Source organism: Oratosquilla oratoria, chromosome 42, assembly GCF_046742065.1.
Source record: "Oratosquilla oratoria isolate Oo_2021 chromosome 42, ASM4674206v1, whole genome shotgun sequence".
In the NCBI taxonomy this organism is placed as follows: Eukaryota; Metazoa; Arthropoda; class Malacostraca; order Stomatopoda; family Squillidae; genus Oratosquilla; species Oratosquilla oratoria.
Window position 1 is genome coordinate 24,082,133 of NC_134818.1, and position 26,804 is coordinate 24,108,936.

Genomic DNA, 26,804 nt, shown 5'->3' on the forward strand with positions numbered 1-26,804 from the left:
CACATGCTCTACTACTTTCATAAAAACTCTTGACAGCTCCCAAAAGCTTTCCTCCTATCCCATAAATCTGCATAACCTCCCACAGTGCCTTTATGTCTACCCTATCATAAGCTTTTTCCAGATCCATAAAAGCCCAAAAAACATCCTTCCCCTTTCCTATAGCTTTCTCACATATCTGTCTTACCACAAAGATCTGATCTACACAACCTCTACCCGTCCTAAATCCACACTGTTCCTCACCAATTACTCCTTCTGTTCCTCTCCTAATCCTCTCAATTAATATCCTCCCATAAGCCTTCCCTACTACACTCAACAGGCTAATCCCTCTGAAATTACTACATTCACACTTGTCCCCTTTTCCCTTGTAAAGAGGAACTATACAGGCACTACTCCAGTCCTCCGGTACTCTACCCTCTCTCCAGCAAACATTAAATAACCTCACCAACCAGTCCACCATCACTGCACCTCCCTTTTTCAGACATTCTGCATGACATCCATCCAGACCAGGTGCCTTACCTGCTTTCATCATCTTTACAACTGCCTTCACCTCATCCTTCCTTATTTCTCCTCCATTCTCCTCACTCATCACTCTCATTTTCTTCGCATTTCCCACTGCAGCTATCTTTCCTTCCCTATCTTCCTTCACATTCAGCAACTCCCTAAAATATTCTGCCCATCTTCCCCTCACTGCCATCTCTTCCATTATCATCTCTCCATCTGTACCTTTTACCTTTTCTTCCCTACTTGAAGGAAGGGGACTGCAAGAGACCATAAGGCCTACACTAGACAGCTCCGTATCCATCACCACCTGTCATTCCCATCCATAAAGTTGTCTAATCGTTTCTTAAAACAACTGATAGTGTCAGCGCTTACTACATAATTACTAAGTTTATTCCATTCGTCGACCACCCTATTAGTAAACCAATTCTTGCCTATTTTATTTTTAAATCTAAATTTGTCCACTTTATAACCATTACTGCGAGTCCTGCCCTGTTGTTTTAATGTGATGACCTTGTTTGCATCACCCTTGTTAAAGCCTTTGATCCACTTGAGCACCTCTATTAGATCACCCTGCACTCTGCGTCTTTCCAGAGAGTGTAAGTTAAGGTGCCTAAGCCTCTCTTCGTAAGGCAAATTTCTGAGTCCATTTATCATTTTGGTCATTCTTCTCTGTACTGATTCTAGTGAATTGATGTCCATCCTGTAGGACGGAGACCAAAACTGTACCGCATAGTCAAGGATGGGTCTAACTATCGCTAGATAGAGTTTAATAATTACCTCTGCACTTCTATTCGTTACCGTCCTAGCAATGAAACCTAATGCTCTGTTAGCTTTATTTCTTGAGCTAATGCACTGTTTCCTAGTTTTAAGGTCCGGACTCACTAGAACTCCCAAGTCTCACTATATAATTATATATACATATATATATACATATATATATATATATATATACATATATACATATTACTGCTGAAAAATGTAATCCCACATTTATCAATCACGTGAAAACCACAGTTGGAACAAAAAAGACGCAGACAGGGAATCTATATATTTCGATTGGAAACTGTAATCCTCTTCAGTATCTACTGAAGAGGATTGCTCCAACTGTGGTTTTCACGTGATATATATATATACATATATATATATATATATATATATATATATTTGTATATATATATATATATATATATGTATAGATATATATATATATATATATATATATATATATATATATATATATATATTTACAGTATACACACAAGCACACACGTCACGGCGTAAACGGGTTTGGCTCTCCTCTTGTAAACATGACCCTTTATGACCTCGGGCGTGACTCGCCTGGACAGGAAAATTATAGAACCTTCGGAGGAAACGACAGACCTGAACCACCTCCTCCTGATTGAAGCATAAATTCTTTATCAAGACGGCGCCAGTCATTTGACTTCCCAACCACTTCCGTTGATCTTGTTGGCCTAGGAATCTCTAGACTTTGTTCGGTTACAATTTCCTGCATTTTGTTGGTTTGGAACCCCCGAGGTCATGTTGGTCAAATATTTCCTAGATTTCATTGGTCTTATTCTTCCTAGATCCTGTTGTCCGAGAATCAGCTACAGCCTCATTCTATTTATTGCTTCCAATGCCACCTGACCTGACTGCTTCCTTCTGATTTTTTTCTGACCTAGCTCACCTTTGTTCCTTATTGAGCCAAGGTTGTGTGAGTTTATGTGTGTGTGTATGTGCGTGTGTGTGTATGTGCGTATGCGTATCTGTATGTTGGCTATTGGCCTTCTCCATGCAGGAGGTAGCGGTATGTAATAGATGTGATAGCCATGACGTTATAAAAATCTAAAAAGAAATGGAGTGTGGTGCAAAACAAATTGATAAAATATTCATTTAGGAGCTAATAGAATAATCTAGGAACATAAGCACAAAGAAACAGAAGAGAATCTTAAGGATATCACGTAAAGAGAAAGAGTAAGAGAGAGATGGCAGAGAGCGTATGAGTCGAAGGTGTAAGGAGGGAGAGGAACGGAAAGACCGAGAAAGAAAGGAGAGGGAAAATGCAACGAAATATCTGATGCGAAAAGAGTCACTAAAACAAATATACACATAAATAAATAAATGAATAAATAAGCAAATAAATGAATGAATAGATAAATGGGTAGATAAACAAATGCATAAATGTATACATAAGTAGTTAATGGAATAAACAAATAGATAGATGGATAGATTGATAAATGAATATATCGACTGATTAATTAATCAATCAACACATAAATATATAAACAAATGAATAAATAAATATATTATAAATAAAAACATACAAAAATTAAATAAGTAAATGAATGAAAAAGATACATGAATAAATAAATGAAAAAATAACCAAAGATATAAACTGTCCTCGGAGGAGTGGGGGAAATGTCTGAAAAATGTACAAATAAATAAGTGAATATATAAAACCAGGAAGGCCACGAGGAATCATGAGGGTGTAGAGCAAGACAGATATACCGGTAAATACATTCATACTTTGAGGACAACGCGAGAATATCATAAACCTTCCGCATCAGCATCCTGGTTTCCATTCGGAGAAAGAGACACACGCACACGCACGCACACACACACACACACACACACACACACACACACACACACACACACACACACACACACACACACACACACACGTCCCCGCGCGCGCGTGGCATGGCGTGGGTAGCTATCTTTGTGTCCCTGGCCTGTGGCAAGACAAATTTTTGCTTGAGGACACAGAAAAGGAAAACGAAAGAGAATACGAAATAAGAGAAGACAATTGAGAAAAAAAGAAGATGGAAAAATGGAGGAGTAGGACAAAAAAGAAAAAAAAAGGAAAAGATTCAAAATAAGACGGTGAGGAGGCTACGGCAGGAGGCGCTGAGTAGCTGCGGCCCAAACCGTCATCTATGCGCTTGGACTGTTGGGGCAAGTAACATTTACTGCTGGGAATCGGAGAGGAGTGCTGGATTCGAACCCACAATTAAGCGAATGCGAGACCAGCACACTTCCGATTACGCCACCAGCGTAAATGAGAAGAAAATGAGGAAGAAGAAGAAGAAGAAAAAGGAGAAGAAAAAGAATAAGAAAAAGAATAAGAAAAAGAATAAGAAGAAGAACAAGAAGGAGAAGAAGAAAAAGAAGAGGATGAAGAAGAAGAAGAAGGAGAAGAAGAAAAAGAAGAAGAGGATGAAGAAGAAGAAGAAGAGGATGAAGAAGAAGAAGAAGAAGGAATCTTCACATGTTCCGAGCGTGGCAGCTACTGTTCATCTCCTCCCATATTTGACATCATTCATTCAAGAAACAAAGATTTATTGCCCGAGGAGCTCTGCAGGAGGCTGATTCCGGGGCTATGCAAGCTCGACAAGACACCTTCTCTTCCTGGAACGCCCGACGTCAGTCAGGTCCTGACAGACGACAGCGCTGCAACCGCATTTCATAACAAGTCGACTTACGGAAACAAACCACTTTCTTCCGTCACCGCAGCAATAAACGAATAATAAAAAAGAATAAAGTAAATAAAATTATACAGGTGGAATGATAAAAAAGGGTAAGTGGAAAATAGATACATGAGCAGAGTAAAATCTGAAAGAATACATGAATGAAAAACAGATCATTAAATAGATAATGGAATGTGTTGTTCAAGGAAAGAGATAAGATAGGCAATTTTATGAGCTTTCTCGATAAGCGTTCATAATTCATGTTCAAATATATTCGTCGTTGAATATTTACTACATTTTATATTTAGAGTAGGTTTATTGTAAGTAAAGTGATTTCTGTAAACAAATTAGTAGTAATACAAAAATACGTATATATTATATATATATATATATATATATATATATACATATACATACATATACATATACATATTATATATACATATATATATATATATATATATATATACAGTTAGGTGTATATATATGTGTGTGTGTGTGTATACATATATATATATATATATATATATATATATATATATATATATGTGTGTGTGTATATATATATATATATATATATATATATACATACATATATATATATATATATATATATATATATATATATATATATATATATCTATATAGACTTGACAGAATTCAATACACACCAAGAGAAATCGTTTAAGTTATTAAACAACAAATTACTACAATTAAAGTGCTTATGAATGGTCACAATGTGAATAACTAATACTTGGCTGACAGCCCCTTTGCTTTTCTTAATGCAAAGACCCTTTTAGGCATGCTAATGATTAGTTCACGAATATCATCTTGAGGGATTTCTTGCCATCTTTCCCGTAGTATTCCTAAGAGTTCGGGCTTTGAAGATGGCTTCCTGTTCTTTTTGCGATGTTGTCGGTCTATTGTGCCCCAGACGTGTTCAATAGGGTTCATATCCGGGGACTGACTTGGCCATGGAAGTTCCCTGGTCCCATTTTGACTCAACCAATTTTGTGTTGCTTGAGCAGTGTGACAAGGAGCCCCATCTTCCATAAATGGGAAGACATTTTTACTCATTCTACCACTGGAGAATATTGGAATGAGTCCTTCCTTTAATATAGAAACATATTTGCCTGAATTTATGTTTTCTTGACACTCCACAATCTCTGATCGACCATCATTCCAAATTGCAGCCCACACCATAATTGAAATGCCCCCATGTTTCACCTTTGGCTGCAGTCTTTTGAGGTCAAACTCTTGACTACAGAGTCTCCAGACCCACACTCTTCCACTGTCAGAAAATAATACAAATCTTGACTCATCAGAAAAAATGACAGTGCTTCAAACGGCCACAGGTCTCTCCACCATCTCAACAGCCCAATCCTTTCTCCGCTTGATATTGACTGGACGAAGGAGTGGTTTCCTTCTTGCAGCTCTGCCATAGTAACCCAGCTTGTGGAGATACCTGACAGCTGTTCTGGGACCAACATCAGCATGTGCTGCTATGTCAGAGGCCTTGCAACGTGGATCGTCTTTGACATTTCTTTTGACAAGAAGCAAGGTTCTTTCTGAGGGCCCGGAACAACCTGAATGAGGTTTTGTGCCCTTCTTTCCCTCTCTGGTGAATTGTACGATCACTCTATTAACAGTAGGAAGGGGTATGGGCAGATTTTCAGATATTTTGCGTTGACTAAGTCCACCTTCAAGTTGACCCACGCTTGTCATGCCAAGATCTTCCGTCAAAATATGTGAAGCACTTGTCCGCGGGATACCAGTATCATCTTATTCTCAGACTATCAATGGCCGATTTCTATTGATTGCAGTCTCCACACATTCAACATTTTCGGGTGTTCTGCTTGTTGAAGTCCTAGCAGAACGTGTTTTTTTCCCGACAGATTTCGGCCTTCTTTGAAGCATTTGTACCACATCTTTATCCGTGCTCCACTCACTGAATCATCCTGGCATGCCTTCCCGAAGTAGCGCGCGCGAGTATTGGAATCTTTCCTTCTTTTGTGTGTGTGTGTGTGTGTGTGTGTGTGTGTGTGTGTGTGTGTGTGTGTGTGTGTGTGTGTGTGTGTGTGTGTGTGTGTGTGTGTGTGTGTGTGTGTGTGTGTGTGTGTGTGTGTGTGTGTGTGTGTGTGTGTGTGTGTATGTCTGTGTGTGTGTGTGTATGTTTGTGCGTTCCCTTCCCGAAGTAGCGCGCGCGAGTATTGGAATCTTTACTTCTCGTGGAGGGAGGTTAACCCCCAGCAACGCCTCGGGACTATTCGTCGCGCCATATCTGGACAAGTCTGTGCCGCCGATGCCCAACTCGAATATTCTAAGCCGAGGATGTGTGTGTGTGTATTCTACGCAGTGCTAAGTCAGACAAAGACTACACAGAATTTACAAACAAATGAATCAACAGATAAATAAATAAACAAAAGAGATTCATGAATAAACGAATGTATAGATAAAAGAATAACTATATAAATGGATAGATAAACAAATAATTCTGTAGATAAAAAATTGATAAAAAACAAATTAATTAGATATTCTATTGATTAATTAATAAGTAAAGATTAAACGAATGAATAAATAACAAAATGAATATGAAAAGAATGAATAAAAAATAGATAAATAATAAAAAACAATAAACAGATGAGTAATCAAAAGGTTAATAGATTATTCATTATTCAATCAATTTATTAATAGTAATGAATACATGAATGAATGAATAAAAAGCATTTATTAAAACAATGAATAAATTGATACATAAGCTAATAGATAAATGAATAAGAAAAGTAGATGAATAAGCAGATAATTAATGAGTAAATGAATAATAAATGAACGATGAATAAGTAAACAAATACATAAATGAATAAATCAAATTAATGAATAATTTGATAAAATCATCAATAAACAAATAAACGAAGTTTAAATAATTAAATAATAAATTTATAGATAAATAAGATATTAATCAAATAGGCAAATAAATGGAAAAATAAATCATTAAACGAATAAATAGAGAGATAAATAATTGATTAAAGAAATAGGCAAATAAGTAAATAAATGGATTAACAGAAAAATATGTAAAAAATTAATAAACAAATTAATCCTAACTAGATCAGGAAATAAATTAATGTTGACAGATTTAGACAAGCTGAAATGGGTGGGTAGAGGAAAGACTGGAGTCTTAATCCGAGTTCTATTCTTGACTAGTTTTGCTACAAGCTTTTGAACCAAATAAAGGAATAAATAAGTAAATATATAAATAGATGGGCAATTAATGAATAATTGAATAAATAAATGAATGATAGATGATATACAAACGAATAAATAAAAAAATGAATACATATAAATGAGGATAAATATAAAAGATTTACAGAAGATCACTAGCTATCGAGGGTGAAGCCATGAATATGTAAAAAAAAAAAGATAGATAGATAGATAGATAGATAGATAGATAGATAGAAAAGAGAGATGAATAAAATCGCCTCACGACAACCAGGAGTTATTTCTATTCGAACGAATTATTGAACAACAACAAAATCCCGTTGTCCCTATGGCCCTGAATAGTTTAGCGAGAAAAAAGGGCCACAGCACACGAATAAAATCACCCGGCGGCATCTCGGACAAGACTAACATTCGCACCTGACGAAATGCTATTAACTAGAGATTACGCTCAATCAGGGGCACAGTCATTATCAACAAACGATGCCATTACATGTTCTCCTCTTCCTTATAAGGGGACCATCATCGTGGCATTTCCTTAACGCCAAGATACGGAAGAGGAAGCGGTAGTGCTTAATATCCATCGCAGATCACTGTTTGGTATGCGGTACACGTCCGACAGTCGTTATTGTATTGCTATGGTGTGGTCTGTGACGATACCTGGGCTGGCTTGACAAGGCCGAGGATCAGGTCGCAAACCTGAGTATGTATGTATTTTACGTGCGCTAATTTTAAGGGAGTAATCAGTAGCTCTCATTTTGTAAACAATGGACGCGTCCTTTCAAATTATGTTTTTAAATTGATTATTTCTAACTGTGCCTAGAGATTTTAGTTTCTTCCTGGAATATGCCAGCTAGGCATAAACAAAACTAGAGACCTGGCGATGAGGTATAAATTATTATTATTATTATTATTATTATTATTATTATTATTATTATTATTATTATTATCATTATTATTATTATTATTATTATTATTATTATTACTACTACTACTACTACTACTACTACTATTATTATTATTATTATTATTATCATTATTATTATTATTATTATTATTATTATTATTATTATTATTATTATTATTATTATTATTATCATTATTATTATTGTGGATAGGAGGTAAAGGGAAGACAGGTTGAGGGAAATGCTTTTTATTCCTGACTAGTTTCGCCTGAGTGGCTTCTTCAGAGGAACTAGTCAGGAATAAAACAATTTCCCTCAACCCGTGTTCCCTTTACCTCCTATCCACATTCGTCACAATGTATACACATTATTATTATTATTATTATTATTATTATTATTATCATTATTATTATTATTATCATTATTATTATTATTATTATTATCATTATTATTACTATTATTCTATAGTCGAAGATCTAACAAGAAAATAAACGACATGACGTCACGAGGTGTGAAAGTCGTCATAGCAAACTGACCTTTTGGGATGCGGCCCCAGTTCGCCAATCATGCAAGAAATCGATCAATCACAAATATGGCAACATCATGAATCATCTATAAAAAAAAAGTTGTGGTGAGGAGCAAGAACACAAAAAGAAGATTATGATGATGATAATGAGGAGGGAACGGAATAGGGCCATAGACGTAGCAGATATGGGAAAAAATATGATAATGAAAATAATAGTAATAATGACAATAATAATAATGATAATGACATCAATAATAATGATAATGACATCAATGATAATGATAACAACAACAACAACAATAACAACAACAATAATAATGATAATAATAATAATGATAATAATAATAGTAATAATAATAGTAATAACAGTAATAATAATAATAATAATAATAATAATAATAATAATAATAATAATAATAATAATAATAATAATGATAATAATAATAATAATAATGATAATAATAATAATAATAATAATAATAATAATAATAACAATAATAATAATAATAATAATAATAATAATAATAATAATAATAATAATGATAATAATAATAATAATAATAATAATAATAATAATAATAATAATAATAATAATAATAATAACAATAATAATAATAATAATAATGAAAATAATAGTAATAATGACAATATTAATAATAATGATAACAACAACAATAACAACAACAACAATTATAATAATAATAATAATAATAATAATAATAATAATAATAATAATAATAATAATAATAATAATAATAGTAATAATAATAATAAATAATCATAATAATAAAGACGAGAGGAAAAAGAAGGAAGTAGAAAAAGTGGGTGAAGGAGCAGGAAGCGGAAGAGGAAGAGGAAGAGGAAAAGGAAGGAAAAGGAAAACGAGTTTGTGCTCCTTCATCCATTATGAAGTGTGAACAGATATATATATATAAAAAATACAGTCTACCTCATGAAGACTTGTTTTTCCCCAAACTCTACTGTGATCTACACTTGCCAAAAGATCCTTGTTCGCTGGTGGCGCAATCGGAAGCGTGCTGGCCTCGTATTCGCTTAGTTGTAGGTTCGAATCCCGCACTCCTTTCCTATTCCCAATAGTGACAGCTACGCGCCTCCTGGCGTACACTCTTCACCAAGTAAGCGCTTTCTGTTGCAGCAGAAATTAGCTCAAACTAGTAAAAAAAAAATAGTAATAACATTAAACAAGAGGAGATGAAAACTTCAAACATCTTCACCAAAGGGAAGCCACGAAAATGAATAAAATCGCCTGGCGGCAGCTGGAAATAAAAGGACAGCGGCGCTGTCTAGTGACCTGTTATGGTGTCGACTATGGGCGGGTTTAAGAAGGTACGAGGGTTGTGTCTTGTGGACAGGAAGAGTATGAGACTATGAGATGTGAGGAAGAGGATAAGATGTACAAATATGCAATGAACAGGTAATATTTTCCAGCCTTTTTGTTGCAGCCAGGGAAGAGGGTGGGGAACCAGAACATGTATAGGTTGTGAATAGCAGTGAAACTGTTAACATAAATAAGTTGCATAAAAATCATGCTACAGTTGTTGGACAATCTTCTTTGATTACTAAATTGGATCTTAGTACATACAGGCTTAGTTTGAACAGAACAAGAGGACATTATTTTCCTGTAATAATTTGTAAAATAAATTGTACTCTCTTTTTCTCTAATGTATGTAAAATACATCTTACAACCCAAGCTGAGCTTTCCTTTTCCCTCTTTTTCTATCTCTCACTCCTCTTATTATTCTTCCCTCTTCTTATTCTTCTTCCCTCATCCTATAATCACCTCAATCTTATTCTTCTCATTATTGTTGCTCTTTTTTTTTATTATTTTCCCTCCACCTTTCTGCTTGTGCCTCTTTTTCTTTCCTTGCTAATCATTTCGAAAAAGTCGGCCGATTATCGGAGGACCGTTGGATGTATGGCTGGCTGGCTGGATGAATGGATGAATAGATGAATGAATGAATGAATGGTTAGGTTGATGGATGGGTGGGAGATTGGATGGCTAAATGGGTGACTTATTTGCTGATTGATTGTCTGGCTGACTGACATGCTGGCTGACTGATTGATTCACTGGATGGTTGATTCACTGACTTCCTCTCTGACTGACGCGCTAACCCACTGACTGACATTGTACCGTCTGGTTGGGTGGCAGATTGGCTGGATCACAAACACCGTGATACTAGGGAATAAAGCACGCGCGCACACACACACACACACACACACACACACACACACACACACACACACACACACACACACACACACACACACACACACACACACACACACACACACACACACACACACACACACACGTGACGCAGTGGTAGAGTTCATTGCTGCCACTACGGGGGTTCGGGTTCGAATCCCGCCTAGGGCTGAAATCAGTTCAGTATCGCTGCGGTGCGGCTAGTTACTCTAACTCTCGTGGGTGTGGAGTTGGGTGTGTGTGCGTGCGAGTAAGGTCACAGCATTACCCATAGATCGGTCATATATGAGCTCTCTTCCGGGAGGGAAATAGCTGTCGATCACGAATCCAACACGTGATCCAAGGCCATGGTGAATCACATACATGGGAAGGATCTTAGGGTTATTCTTAGTTATTACCTTGAATCATCTAAGCACAATTTATCTGGCTTAAAAAAAAAAAAAAAAAAAAAAAAAAAAAAAAAAAAAAAAGGGATGCTGGGATTGGCAGCACGGTCCATTAGCTTCAAAAGTCCATCTGTCATCAATCAACTATATAGATAATTCATTCATCCTTTTTTGGAATATGTAATCATTGTGTGCTCACCAAATCTCGTTAAAGATATTGGCATGTTGGAAAGAGTACAGCAATGAGCCACAAAATTCATGTCAGATATAAAAAAAAAAAAATATAAAGAAATTTCTTAAAACATTTGAACCCATTCTTTGTCTAAAAGCGTTGACTCAGTGGAGACTTAATACAAAGGGAAATGATAACATTAAAGTTGAAAATATCTTCACAGTAAATACTAAAGGACAATCATTATAAACAAGATGTGCGGACTAAGCTTTTATTAGTAGGGGGGTGTCACTTGTTGCAGTTTTTTTTCAATTATTAATAAAGGCTCCGTCATCACTTGTGGTGTTTATTTCGAGGGAATTGTCGGCAACTAACACTTTCATACTAAAGGATGAGAAATGATTGCCCCAAGCTGTCAAGACGTGGATTTAAACTGGAAGTAGGTAGAAACAGTTTTGCCAAACGCATCGTCTCTGAATGGAACAAGATGGAGCCGGATGCGATACAGTTCGAATTTTTATTTTATTTTACCTTATTTTATCTTATAAATATATATATATATATATATATATATATATATATATATATATATATATATATATATATATTTTCAATCTCATCATGGACCGAAAGGTCTCCTGATTGCATACTTTATCATAGTAACTCACTTTACCTGACTGAGAGAAAAAGAGAGAAATAAAAGGAGAGAAAGAAAGAAAGAAAGAAAGAGAGAGAGAGAGAGAGAGAGAGAGAGAGAGAGAGAGAGAGAGAGAGAGAGAGAGAGAGAGAGAGAGAGAGAGAGAGAGAGAGAGAGAGAGAGAGAGAGAGAGAGAGAGAGAGAGAGAGAGAGAGAGAGAGAGAGAGAGAGGATGGAGCCATGGGGAAGATATCGCTGCTATATACCAATACAGAGGAAGGAGAAGGGAGCGAGTGCTAATGTTACATATTATAACGTGTGTTGAAGGAGCAAACTAAATTCACTGAAGCTGAAAGACGCAAAACAGAAAATGTAGGAAGAGGAAGCGATAGTCACAAATGTAAGCATGTGGCGCACATTTGAGAAGTGAAGAAATAAGGAAATATAATTGGATAAGGAGACAACAAATAAGGAAAAAGGTTAACGGAAGACTGACGATCTTTTGATAGTCAAGCGACCTTCTTCAGAAAATGTAAGACACATACACACACACACACACACACACACACACACACACACACACACACACACACACACACACACACACAGGCATACACAGTGATGCATTTAACTTTATCTTTCCTATAAAACTCACCCGGGTGTGTTAATGTGTGCGCAAAAATCACGAGAAGAATGAGAATCGAGGACTGAAGGCTGTTGCAAAAATATCTAAACATTATATTCGCATGGAATCGATAATAGATAATGAATTTCGATTAAAAAATGTACAGTATTAGAAATGTACAATAGCTCTATAAAAACACCTTTCAATTATTCCATGGGAGGTGAATCCATTACGAAGGCAAAACAAGAGTGTTAATAAGTGAACGCATGCCAAACACGCAAGTAATAAACAATGGCGCGTAGTGACCATGACAACAGTACGAACATTCAGACTTTTCTCTATGAGTCGGCCTGAGACATGTTTCCTAATGTGGGTGGGCCATGACCACCACAGCCTCTCCAGGACTGCAGCTGACCTTGAACGAAGAAGGAAAAAAATCTGGAAGAGTTCCAACCTTTGGGAGAGAACAGGCCTCTATCTCAGGCGCATGCGCAGAGTACCCGTCCTCGATGACACTCGCCCGGATTGCTCGTCCGTCTCCTCTGGGCGTTCCGGGCTGCCCTCTGAATGCGAGGATTGTGCAGGAGTGGATATGGATGAATCTACGTGCCTGTTTCTGAACACACACAGGCACACGAAGTAACACGTACACCAGTAGTTCTTAACCTTTTAATGCAGCGACCCAAAATTCTGTCCAGATCGACCATGGCGGCCCATACCTTCGTAAATATTTTGTTTTATCTAAATTTCAAAATACTGTACATGTTGAGAAGATTTCTCACATCAATTAAGTCGTCTATGTCTCCATAATGTTGTCCTCAGACGTTAACGATTTTGGTATCCTAATACATTATTATCACTTATGATAACATTTTCAAAAGATATATTTAACCCTTGGCGACCCATTCAGATGCCCTGACGACCCAACTTTGGGTCGGAACCCAGGGGGTTAAGAACCAGTGACGTATACATATAGGGAGAAGCTGAAGAAGCAGGAATTACAGGACATCCATATATATATATATATATATATATACATATATATATACATATATATATACACACACACACACACACACACACACACACACACACACACACACACACACACACATATATATATATATATATATAAATATATATTAATATATATATATATGTATATGTATATATATATATCTGGACCCGTTTATCCGCACATTGCGGCTCAGGCAATGGGTGTGTACCCCGTACCTACTGATTAACCCCCGGGTTCAAGATATAAACTATCTTTTCACTAATGTGCCTGTAAGGGGCCCTAACAACTGTCAAGAGGGGCATACAAGAGTTGCAGGAAGAAGAACTCCCCTAAGCTCAGCCAGTGGAGACGTGTGTCAGGTAAGAAGCGACCACGTGCGACTACCAGGTGTATCCTTAGCATGAAGGTCTGGTCATGGGGTCACCAATTGGTGCAGTGATGGGCTCGCTTTTTGTAGGAAATCTGGAGGCCGAAAAATACACACAGATAATCATGACCTCGACCACACCCTGCAACGTCACGACAATGTACATCCCAAGATACAGTTCACCGCAGTGCTGAAACAAGTTAACACTTATTTTTTAAGACATCGTCATAATAAGATAGAACTCGGAGGCAAAATTCAAGGTAAACAGGACACCCGCAGATAAAAACGACTTTGTTCACTTCTTGACTGCCCAAAGAATAGAGTGAAGAGAGGTGCCGTCATCTAATTGTAACTGAGAACCATGCGTATATACGGCCCACATTTTCTGCAAGAAGAATTTGACTACGCTAGGGAAACTCTCGGCAGACTGGAGTACCTTCAAGACCTCATTTTCCTACAACAGCACAAATCCCGCGCAGTCGTCAAGAAGGACGGCAGGAACGGGGACCTCATGTAGCTTCTACCATCAGGAATGCTACCCTCAAGGAATTCGCTTCAAGAGTAATCAGAGGTAATAGAACAGGGATACACGATATGTTAAAGAAAGAATAATCGCCAAACCCTACCCAGGAAGGGTAAATATTCGAAGCACAATTGTCCACCCATTCGGACAGTATCCTTGGCAACCAATGGCTGGACGATATGTCGCAGGGAGTAGTGGAGACCAACCAGGAGGGTGAAGAACCAAAGACCAGTCAATTCCTACGAGGCGAAACCGGTCACTAGCTCATATAAGAATTAATCAAGTTTCAAGCAAGTCATAAGACAAAGTTTTGGAATTTTGAGAAACACATAAATAGAAACTGGTGTTGTTCGCTTAATAGAGGTCCTTCCAAAGTCCCTTGTCTACCTTGCTTCACTCCATTCCCCATTTTTATTTCAGTTACCGACATCAGTGATACAATAGAAAAAATACAACGAACAATGATTGATATAATTAACTGAAAAAGAACGTATACATATATATATATATATATATATATATATACTATATATATATATATATATATATATATATATATATATATATATATATATATATATATGCAAGGTTGACCACGAAGAAAAACTATCAAAGCAGAGCGCTTTCGTGTATTCACATCTTCAGTGCAAATAATACTGAAGATGTGAATGCACGAAAGCGCTCTGCTTTAATAGTTTTTCTTCGTGGTCAGCCTTGCATTTTCAAGAACACACGATTCCAGTGTTTTTCCTGCATATATATATAAAGATATATATATATATATATATATATATATATATATATATATATAACTATAAAGTAATGTAGTAACACATTCGTAAAGATTCAACAAAAACCCACTGTGTTGGATAAGAAGAAATGAAATAAATGAATTCCATATATTTCGATCACGGACTGTGATCCTCTTCAGTGGAAGGATCACAGTCCGTGATCGAAATATATGGAATTTATTTATTTCATTTCTTCTTATCCAACACAGTGGGTTTTTGTTGAATATATATATATATATATATTATATATATATACATATATATATATATAATATATATATATATATATAAAATATATATATATATATATGACAAAGGAGAATCTTCAGAAAATTAGCCAGGTTGAAAGAATGAAAATGTGTACAACTGAAGTAAATCTAGTTACATGAGTGGGAAGTTTAGGTATAGTAGATGATAATAGTTTAATCATGAAGAAACATATATTGAGTACAATTAACATGCAAGAAACGTTGCATTTATAGTCAAATATCCAAATGAAGATAAGTGTCAGTATATATCATGAACTATCAACTGATATATTAAGAAGAATGCAGATTATACAACATAAATCTGCGAGAATTATAGAAAAAGTTTTAATGTGAAAGGATAGTTCCCTTTACTACCAATAAAAGCGAAAAACTTATACTAGATGTACCTTATCACTTACAGAACCTATTAAAAAAAAAACAGACTGAGTCTTCTTGAACTTGCAACACCATTCGAGTCAGATAAAACTGGACACTCCACACTCCATTAAAAGAACAGAATATTGTGCATGAAAATTGCGTTCCAAGACAATTTAATATATTCCCAGATGTCTTAAAAGACACTGAAAGTGTTTGAAAACTCATGGAAACACCAAAAAGAATCAATTTGAAACGATATATTATAATTATCATGCACTGAAAAAATAAATAATAATTATAGATTGTGGAATAAGACAGTGAAAAGTGTCAAAACACTGAAACAAGCAAACTCTGACAACGTTGGACAGCCATGCTACCCTTGAAGGACGCGTCAACAATAATTAAAGAAATAAAAAAAGTAAAAATGATCATAAGCTCAAGATGAGTCAATCTTGAGAGTTTGTTTATTCATTTACTGTTGTCTTCTTATGTTTTCGGACATTTTTGGTTATCAGCAACAGAGGCCAAGGCAGCGGAAATTAAGGTCTTTACTATTTCCTATTGTACTGTTTTATCTGGCTTGACATGTCTAACGGAATATAGATTTGATACTAAACTTTCAGAACTAATATATTTAACCTATACTTGCAACGTATTTCCTGGTGGCATTATCGAAAGCGTGCTGGTCTCGCATTCACTGAGTTGTGGGTTCGAATCCCGCACTCTCTCCGATTCCCAGCAGTGACGGTCACCTCACCCAACAGTCCAAGTGCATTTATCAAAGATGACGGCCTCGGACGCAGCTAAGCGTCTCCTGGCGTATGCTCCTCACCTTCTTGCTGAGGGAGGCAGACTATTTGATTATATTGTCTGGGTCAGTCTCCAGTCTGAACAGGCACTTGACCGATCGGGACCCTAAGATTGGGTCGTCTGGGTCTAGTTCTTTGCTTTTCCATCCATGTACGACATTCTGCTGTGTCCATCATACCCTCTTCAGAGAAAATTGTACATTATTAGGGGTGACTTTAAGTTTACATCGCAACTTGCGTTATACAGAATACAAAATTCTGTGGCGTCTGATACTCCGTCCTTCACATCTTACGTTAGTGAGAAGTATAAAAAGAAGAAGAAAAAAAATTTATAATCTATGTATATTTTCACTAGAAAGTATTGTATGAACATATAACGATACAAATTTTATCGTACAATGTATGGCAGTATAAATCACATACTTTTTTTTAATAAAATCCTACAATTTATTTTATTTTATTGTTTACTAATGCATTGTCATTATAACTATTATTATTTCTTTATATTTTCTGAGAGCTTATAGGGGGAAGGTGTGTGAGGTAGTGTTGATGGAAAGGATTAGGAGGGGAACAGGAAGTAACTGGGAAAAGAACTGCGTAGGTTTTAAGAAAATAAGAGGGTACGTCATTTTTTTTTTTTTTTTTTAAGAAGACAGACGCGCGAGAAGTTCTGGGCAAAGGGCAAATATTTCTTGGGTTTTCAAGGATCTTGAGAAGGCGTATGCCTGAGTTGACAACGGGATTTTACTGAGTGTGTTGTGGATGTATGGGCTTGGGGAAGTCTGCAGAGGGAGGTCAAAATTATTGGCATGATTAGTAAAGTTTATGTGAGGGTCGGGAATGGAAAGAGACAGTAAGAAGGGGCTGCGCTACGGTTGTGTAATGTCACCATGGTTGTTCAACACGTATATGAATTGGGTGGTGAGGGAGGTAAATGCGAAGTGCGAAATGAAGTTGATGAGTGGAAGTGACGTGGGAAGTGAGCCAGTTATTGTTTGCAGATGACAATGAAGAATTTGGTGGCGGAGTTTGGGAGTGTGTGAGAAAACGAAAACTGAACACAAATGTAGACAAATGTAAGATGATAAGATGTACAAGGGTTGAGGGAGGCAGTGATTTGAAATTGAGCTTACTGTGTAAGAAAATGGAGAGTTTTGATTACTTGGAGTAACATCCCACAAGAGATTGAGTACATGTAGAGATGAATTATAGAGAAGCAAATAAATATCTGGGATCGATGAGAAACGTTATGAGAAATATTTGGGGGTGACTGCAAAGAGATGAATGTACGAAGTGATTGTGTCCACGACACTGTGTAGAGAGGAGACTTGGAATTCGAAGAAAGCAGAAAGGAAGAGCCTAAAAGTGTTCGAGATGAGGTGCTTAAGAAATGTGGTGGGGATTACAGGGATGGATAGAGTGAGAAATGTGGTGTGGTGGAAAGCAGGGGGGGGCGGTGAAAAGAGAATTGGCATATAGGATTGATCAAAGAATACTGAAATGGTTTGGGCATATGGAAAGTATGAATGGGCAAAGACTAGTAAGAAGAGTGTGGGCAGCAGAAGTGTATGGAATAGTGTCTAGGACAACTGGCCTCGGCCATCTGGTCGTTGCTTAACTGGCCACAGGAAACTCGCCACGGCCTATAGGTCACCAAATTCAGAAGTCTAGTCTCAATGGCCAACTCTCCACCATTTGGAACTTTCTATTGACAAAACTGTGTTAAACAAGAGGGTTGAAATGTCTTTATAAAGAATTTTATTGGAATGAAATAAAAAATATATACATATGCAAAAATCTGTGAACAGTTGTGATTTTTGTAGATATGATGGTAAAATTTGTTGGTCAATATTCAGGTAGAAAATAACTTAACCTAACTTTACCTAACCAACCCTAACTTTACCTAACCTAACCTAACCCAACCTAAGAGAATCCTCAAGAGAATCGTGTCTTATATACACAATCACAAATGTGTCCGCGGAGGCTAACTGGCCGCGGCGAGCATCTCGCGGCTAGTTAAGCAACTGCAAGTTGTCCCATTCTCGATGGACTAGATTTGAGGGGAAGACCAAGAATAAGGTGGATGGACGGGGTGATGAGGGTATTCGATAAAACAATGTCTGTCGAGCAAGGAGGAGAGAGCGCAAACCACAGGAGAGAATGGAAAGTGTAAATGGACAAAGATATGACCCTTCCCGAAGAGTTGTTCCTGATTGGTCTGTAAACTTTCTTAAGCGAATAGAAGAGGAGAGGAGTCGCCATTTAACGAGGCGGTGAAGGTAAACCAATCCCAATTGTTGGAACCTAGTGTGGAAGTGCTCTGTGTTAGGCACTCCCTTTGACCCGAACAATGTGGCGGGGATCAGGGATGACCCTTCATCCATGAGGTGCAAAGATGGGAGTGACAACGAATTGGTTTCCGAGTGGGTGTTGGGTAGATGTAGGATGGGTGTATCCTTTGACTCGAGCCCCCTTTTATAAATGGGAAAATAACTTTGGGTATATTTCTATATATATTTCTGGGGATTAATGTTTTTTGGGGGACCAGGGAATTTATCAAACATCTGCTGCTTGGCAAAACTCACTGACAGTAGCCACCAAAGGAAAGACAATGAATTCCATGGAATAATAGAAACAGCCTTCGGAATCCGGTGGTACACTTCAAAGATTCCGTTCTAGCCTCCTTCGCAGAATTTGTTCTCGCTACGTGTACCAATGGAGTTAGACATATTTTGATCAAATCACTATTTATGAGGTGATGTGTGTTAGACTTCGTTCTCATTGATCCAGGAAGACTTTTTTTTTCTTTCTTTCCTTAAGGAGTCGTGGGCGGGGACTCGCAGCAAAGAGGTCACGGGGTCCACAAGGAAGTCCAAATCTTGACGTGATTCAGTGATCGCAAGCGAGATCTGTGACGCCCCTTAGCTGAGAGGGAACACAGTAATTCTTGTCTTCATCAGTACTCCAACGTGTCGATTGCTTGAGCATTTCCAAGTAGAAAAACGCAGTTTACGAACCTGGAATGTATGTATTATAACCCACAAGTATAAAGGGAAGGACAATTGTAAGCCTTAAATGCGGTAAATGGTGACAAAATGTCCGATTTTTTTTTTTGGCATGTTTGGTTTGTTTACTTGATTAGTTATACGAAAGCGCTTGTGTGACTATACAGGGCCTCTTAAAACTTTGATCACCATAGAAATTAATAAATAAATAGGGGTATAATGTTGAACACATTTTTATTCTGCTTTGTCGTCTTTGAGCCCCGTGTGACTGCTGCTTCTTAACACTTTTTTCTTATTCTCTAAAGTTAGCAGATTACTAACGCCACATTGTTCATTAGATGGCTGTTGGTGTTCAGAATGGGATATTGATCACTTTCAGTTCCTACAATCCCTCCTTACAATCCTTCCTTTACCATTTCAATGACTCCACCTCTTCGGATAGAAGCGCTGGTTATCGATGACGAAGTACTGACACGGTGTTTTACACACCTAAGAGTGCCGCTATGAACATTGCTCCAATGTTCACAAATGACAAGTCTCAGGTCATGTGATATTTACCCTGTGTTCGAGCAACTACAACCTTTTCAGGGAATTTATCAAACACCTGCTTTGTTTGCATGTTTTTATCTATTTGTTTTCTTTTTCTATGTTTCTCACTCTTGCAATTTCCTTGACTGTTCTGCTAGTCTGGCACAGTACCTCCATGCCGCCGAGTTCGGGTAGCGAAGTGAGTCATGGTGACGTGTTTGATCTGTAGAACGAGTCTTGTAGCTTATTCACTGCATTGGGCACGACAGGTCGTTATTATCTTTATTGCCTTTTGTTTTCCCTACTGTAACTGATTATAAGCCCCGGAAATTTCAGTTTCAAGAAGACTTCTTTGATATGTTGGTGATTTTACTCTCGGTATTCCAAATTGTAACCCTTTGGTGCTCTGCGGCAGAAACCTCTTGGGTATTACCATCCTTCACTCATCAGGTCATGGTGCGAGCAGAGGTGTAACATCATCGTTTCTTGTTGATTTTCTGGGAACTTTAAAATTTCGATTTGTTTTCGTGCTTCACGACAGTGTCTTCAGTAAGGGAACTTTTCTTTGTTTATTTATTTATTTCCTCTATAGTGAAATGAATTGATGAGCCCTGAAGGTTCTGAAGACTACAGAGGTAAACAATGACAGGAGGAAACCGACGTAAGACCTTTCGGAGCATAAATACATCGGATACACAAGAATGAAAGATAAACATTCAAGTATGCAACTAAAACATACAAACTGAACAAACCAAGACATTGTAGTATAATGTCGTGAAGCATAAGACAACAGTTACACATCTTATGACATTTACATGGCAACCCTCATCAATCTTTCAATTGCCACATTTCCGTGTTGGGTTTGAGCAGAAACCTCCACGGTTGCGATGACTTCATGAACTAGACTTCCCTCCTCAGTTTGACTATACTCTTACCAACATCCAAATGTGACTCACGATACATCGGTGCGATGCAAATATATATATATATATATATATATATATATATGTATATATATATATATATATATATATATATATATATATATATATATATATATATATACATATACATATCTGACGTAAGTGGGAGTAGGAAACACAAGAGTCTTAGTTCGAGTTTATTCCTGACTAGTTTCGCAGGTATGTTTTCTCGAAAGCATATCTGCGAAACTAGTCAGGAATAAACTCAGACTAAGACTCCTGTGTTTCCTACTCCACTTACGTCAACCTGCCAGAATGTCTCAACACACACACACACACACATATATATATATATATATACACACATACATATTATTGCTGCATTGATGGAAATTAATTTACCAGAAATACCTTGATTAAAAGAAAGCCACTGTATATGAAATATGAATGTTGATTAAACAGTCAACAACGACATGCATATTTGCATAGCTCCAGTATATCACGATTAAGGTGTGGGTATCTGCATAAGGGCACCAGACTGCATCCCTGTCTACCCTCTCTTCTCCTCCTCCTCCACTCTGTGTTTCGCTTCTGCCACGCCCAGGGCGTCACTCTGTCCCCGTCCTCCAACCTTCCCACAATCTCTTCTTCTTCCTTGTCGTAGTCGGTGGCTTTGTTTTATCGTTTCACAACTTTGAGTTTATGTCATGTAATGTTACCATTGTAGTTGCCCTCAAGTGTGTGCACCCGAGACTGGTACTTTGATGTAAAGATGTATGTTTACTTTATGTTTCCTCCTAGAGTTCATAACAGCTCCGTATCCATCACTTTGTCGTGTTTTCACCGTTGTAAAAAACATTACCTAGAGTAGCACCACCAGGAAGTTACCTTACCTCACAGAAATATCTTATAAATATAATTCTGTGGCAGAGACAGGAGGACATAAACCTTGGGTATTTCCTTGTTGCCACAGGGAAAAAAATTGGGTGCGTGGATTCAACAAAACGAATTAATAGTGTCTGCAAGTGAGAGCGTGTCTGCATGTATGGTTAATCATGGTCTTGGACCACGTGCTGGATTCGTGATAGACTGCTATTACCCTTGCTCAAGGTGGACGGTAACAGTTTGCAATATGTGAAAATGTTAACACTGATATATATGTTCAGGCTGCCGCTAGGTGATTTAATTCAGCTCACGGATGCCACGCCTGCACAGCGGGAGGGGAGTTAGTGAGATTAGCTTCATTTAGGTAGGCGGATCTACATGTCTAGTTATCTGTTGTTCTACATCTCTTCGTTGTTTTAAAAGGGTTATTTCCCAACTGGTCTACTCTCATTTGGTCTACGCCACATATCGTCTATTCACAATTCGTCTACTCATATTATCACCACTCTTTCCATTTCGTTTACTTTTGTCAACTCATGCAGATTTCCCATTTTGTCTACTCCAGATGTCAATGACCACTCAAATGGAAGCCCAAACACTAAGGGCAAAGGTAGCGTGATGTTTCACCTTTTTCGCAATACATTCTGAACCAAGAGTCCTGTTGCAATGCACTTTCTCAACCGAAGTTTGCAGATGCGACGTCCCCAGCTGGGCATCCATTTCTCCCCCTTGCACGAGTTTCTTTTTTCTTTTAATAAACGAACACACTGACGTCATGTGATTCATTATGGTCTTGGATCACGTGTTGAACTCGTGATCGACAGCTATTTCCCTCTGCATGGATGTACGTGTCGACATCATTCCTGCACATGTTGCATGACGTCTTGTTCTTGAACGTGCATGCTGATGGCATGTACTACACGATACTGACGTCATTTTCTTGAAAACGTATCTACCCGTCGTGTTCTTGAACAAATATTATGACGTTATACTCTTCAACGTACATGTGGACCTGCGTTTGAGCGTGCATGATAATGTATTCTTGATGCTATCTTCTTGAACGTATGTACATTAACATCAGTCTCATGATCGAGCATGCCTGTGTTGTGTGTTTGAGCGTGTGTATGTGTGTGTGTGTTTGCGCGCGTGTTAGACCCACGACTTGGAGTGGATGTTACATGAAACCATGTAGTAAGCGCTGAAACTATCAGTTGTTTTAAAAAACGATTAGACAACTTTATGGATGGGGATGACAGGTGGTGATGGATACGGAGCTGCCTAGTGTAGGCCTTATGGTCTCTTGCAGTCTCCTTTATTCTTATGTTCTTATGTACAGTGTTAAAACATTTCCCAACAACTTGTAGCATGATATACTTATATATATATATATATATATATATATATATATATATGAGTGTGTGTGTGTATATATATATGTATATATATATATTTATGTATATATACAGTATATATATATATATAAACTAACACCACAGTAGGACGAAAGAGTTGCGTAAGCGAAACTATATATTTCGATTGCTAACTGCAATCCTCTTCAGTAGTACAAAGTGGAAGGAGGATGCTATCTTAAATAGCAACCTCTTACAAAAGAAAGGGAACATGGAAAATAATAAACGTCACTGCCCCAACCCTATGTGACCTGAGGATGACATGAGTTCGGGTCAGGGGGAGGGGGAGGAAGCTTGTTGACAATATGTTTGGTGATGAATAGTCCTGATATAATGCCTGGGGTCCATTGACCCTTGGGAATATTCATCGTGGGCAGATATTCAATTAATGTGGACTCCACCATTTTCCTTCTGAACCCATGGCCTGATTTATAAATAAGGTCTGGGAGAAATCTGACCTTAATAATAAATCAGGCCACGATGAATATTCCCAAGGGTCAATGGACCCCAGACATTATATCAGGACTATTCATCACCAAACATATTGTCAACAAGCTTCCTCCCCCTCCCCCTGACCCGACCTCATGTCATCCTCAGGTCACATAGGGTTGGGGTAGTGACCTTTATTATTTTCCAAGTTCCCCTTCTTTTGCAAGAGGTTGCTATTTAAGATAGCATCCTCCTTCCACTTTGTACTACTGAAGAGGATTGCAGTTAGCAATCGAAATATATAGTTCGGCTTACGCAACTCTTTCTTTCGTCCGACTGTGGTGTTAGTTGTGATTTACAAATGTTACTACATTTTTCACCAGTGAGATATGTATATATATATATATATATATATATATATATATATATATAATATATATATATAGTTCTCCAATCAACACACGCAAATACAAATAGGGAGTTATTATTATCGTAAAATGATAAGGTTAATGCAATGGCATTGTCAACATCAGTTGATTTGTTAATATATCAAAAAAAGGTTTTGCTTACTAATTACCGGTCATCCATTTTCTATCACCTACAGCACAATGGCACTATTAACAGCTGTTCCTTTATCTAAAACCAAGTTATTTCTATACTGGGGAGTGGAAGTGAAGTGAAGAGAAAGAGTGAGAGCTGAAGAGAAAATCATAACCGTGAGGTAACTGTCAAAAAAAAAAAAAAAAAAAAACAGAATAGTGAATACATGTTGTACTAAAGTGACGGGAGGACCAAGTCCAAAGATGCGTATTCTATTTTACTTGATGTGTGGACAAAAAACCGCCATGCAGTCCTCCAATGCTGCCTTCTAACAGGGAAGTCGTTAAACACCGGCACATAACCTTTCATATACACGCCCCAGGTTCCGCAAACAGATAAGTGTATTTCAGACAGATCCAACTAGCACAAACAGACACAAAAACAGCCCATCATGATCCTCCCTCACACGCACGCACAACCGTACACACACACACAATTTGAGACTTGGGTATGATAAGTTGAAGAGTAGGAGAAAGGACCCAACGAGCGTTGCTCCTTTCCTGTACACTACAATTAGGTAAATTAGGTGAACTTACAAACACACACACACAATTTGTGGCTAGGTATAATAAACTGGAAATCAGGAGACGGGACCGAACGAGCGTTGCTCCTGTGTAATACAATTAAGTAAACACACACATACACACGGACACACACAGTACAAGCAGTGTACATTTTCTTATTTAATTTTTATTCACCTACTTTTAAATGCAGTTGGAAATGACTGCCTACCTGAAGGCACCCCGGTGACAAGGAAGCCTTTAAAAGACCAATGAAGGGAAGAGCCGTGGCACAAAGCACACGCGAGAAAGGATTCCTTGTCAAAGGATGTCACGTCTGGGTCCTTATCAAAAGTGCCTGCATATAATCAAGACTGGTGACAGATCAGATTCAAAATACACATGAACGAACTTAACAGCGTGGGAATACACACGTGTACACACATATATTTAATATGTGTGTAATATATATATATATATATATATATATATAATGTTACAGGTGAAAAATGTAATCACACATTTGTCAATCAACTAGAAAAGACTGGAGACGGGGAATCTATATATTTCCATTGCAAACTGCAATCCTCTTCAGTAGATACGAAGAGGATTGCAGTTTGCAATCGAAATATATAGATTCCCCGACTCCAGTCTTTTCTACTCCAACAGTATTTTTAACGTGATATATATATATATATATATATATATATATATATATATATATATATATATATATATGTGTGTTCCTCCTGTGCAGACGCGCGCTTTTGCATTTGTAAACACGTTACATAAGTGAAGAGCCGACAGATGATCCGTCCCCAGCCAAGGGCCCGAGATAAGTCTCTCCAGGAAGCTCCTGGATTTGCTGTCTGCCGCCATGCAATTTTGAATAAAGAAAAACCCCAATAATCATCTCCATGAATTCTTTCATTACAGTGGACTTATGAATATTGTTCTGGCTGCCCCCGGGCGATTTTATTTCGCATGTTTTGTTAAGCCCACACGGTCCTCTGGGCCACCTCTGTCGATGGAGACGCTCTGAGGGTTAATCTCGAATGTCCTACTTGATGTGGTGGAAAGTGTCCCTGGGACTCCTGGCCACCAGGAGCTGGGGGAACTTTGACACGCGAGGAGGAACAGAACGGATAGGCCCGCCGGCGAGCACTGACGACAAGAGACAATGGACTTCAAAGGAACATCCGGCCAGCCTGCCGGAAATGCGGGAGGGAATACGAAACAAAGATATGGATAGTCTGGCCGGCAAAAGACAAAGAAGAGCAGGCCGGTCTGCAAACACAGATGGCAATAGGACTGACGAAACTGAAATACGGATAGGCCGGCAGGGAAGCAAAAGCGGCAAGAGGCAAAATAAATGACGAAACTGCCGGGAAAGAGAATAAGTTAAATTAACAACTATACGGATAGACGGATAGGCCGGCCGGCAAACACAGACAGCAGGAGACTCGATAGCCGGCCAGCCGGAAAAGAGGGTGGGACAATAAAACTGCGGGACGAAATGGCCGGCCGGTTAACACAAACGAGTGTCAATGGAACTGACTGAACAGCCGGCCGACCGGGTACGAGGGTGGGATCAAGGTAAAACGAATAGTATTCTTTTTACCTTGAGTGGGATGACCAAAACGCGAGACGGAAAGTCCGGCCGGACGGAAAAGAGGGTGGGAAACCGCAGGATGAGGATTTCCCTTAGCTCAATAAAATCGTGATTCGA

At 37.8% G+C, this 26,804-nt stretch overlaps 2 protein-coding genes across 2 annotated transcripts in view; one reads left to right on the forward strand and one right to left on the reverse strand.

Moving 5' to 3' along the window:
• Positions 1 to 26,804, forward strand: part of LOC143021452 (uncharacterized) — a 224,959-nt gene that overhangs the window by 174,265 nt on the left and 23,890 nt on the right. The window lies entirely within an intron of this gene.
• The window catches only part of LOC143021449 (uncharacterized), a 90,790-nt gene continuing 73,616 nt past the window's right edge, over positions 9,631 to 26,804 (reverse strand). Inside the window, exon 16 of the transcript XR_012965992.1 lies at positions 9,631 to 9,787. The gene's annotated coding sequence lies outside the window, so the exon portion shown is untranslated. The remainder of the gene's footprint in view (positions 9,788 to 26,804) is intronic.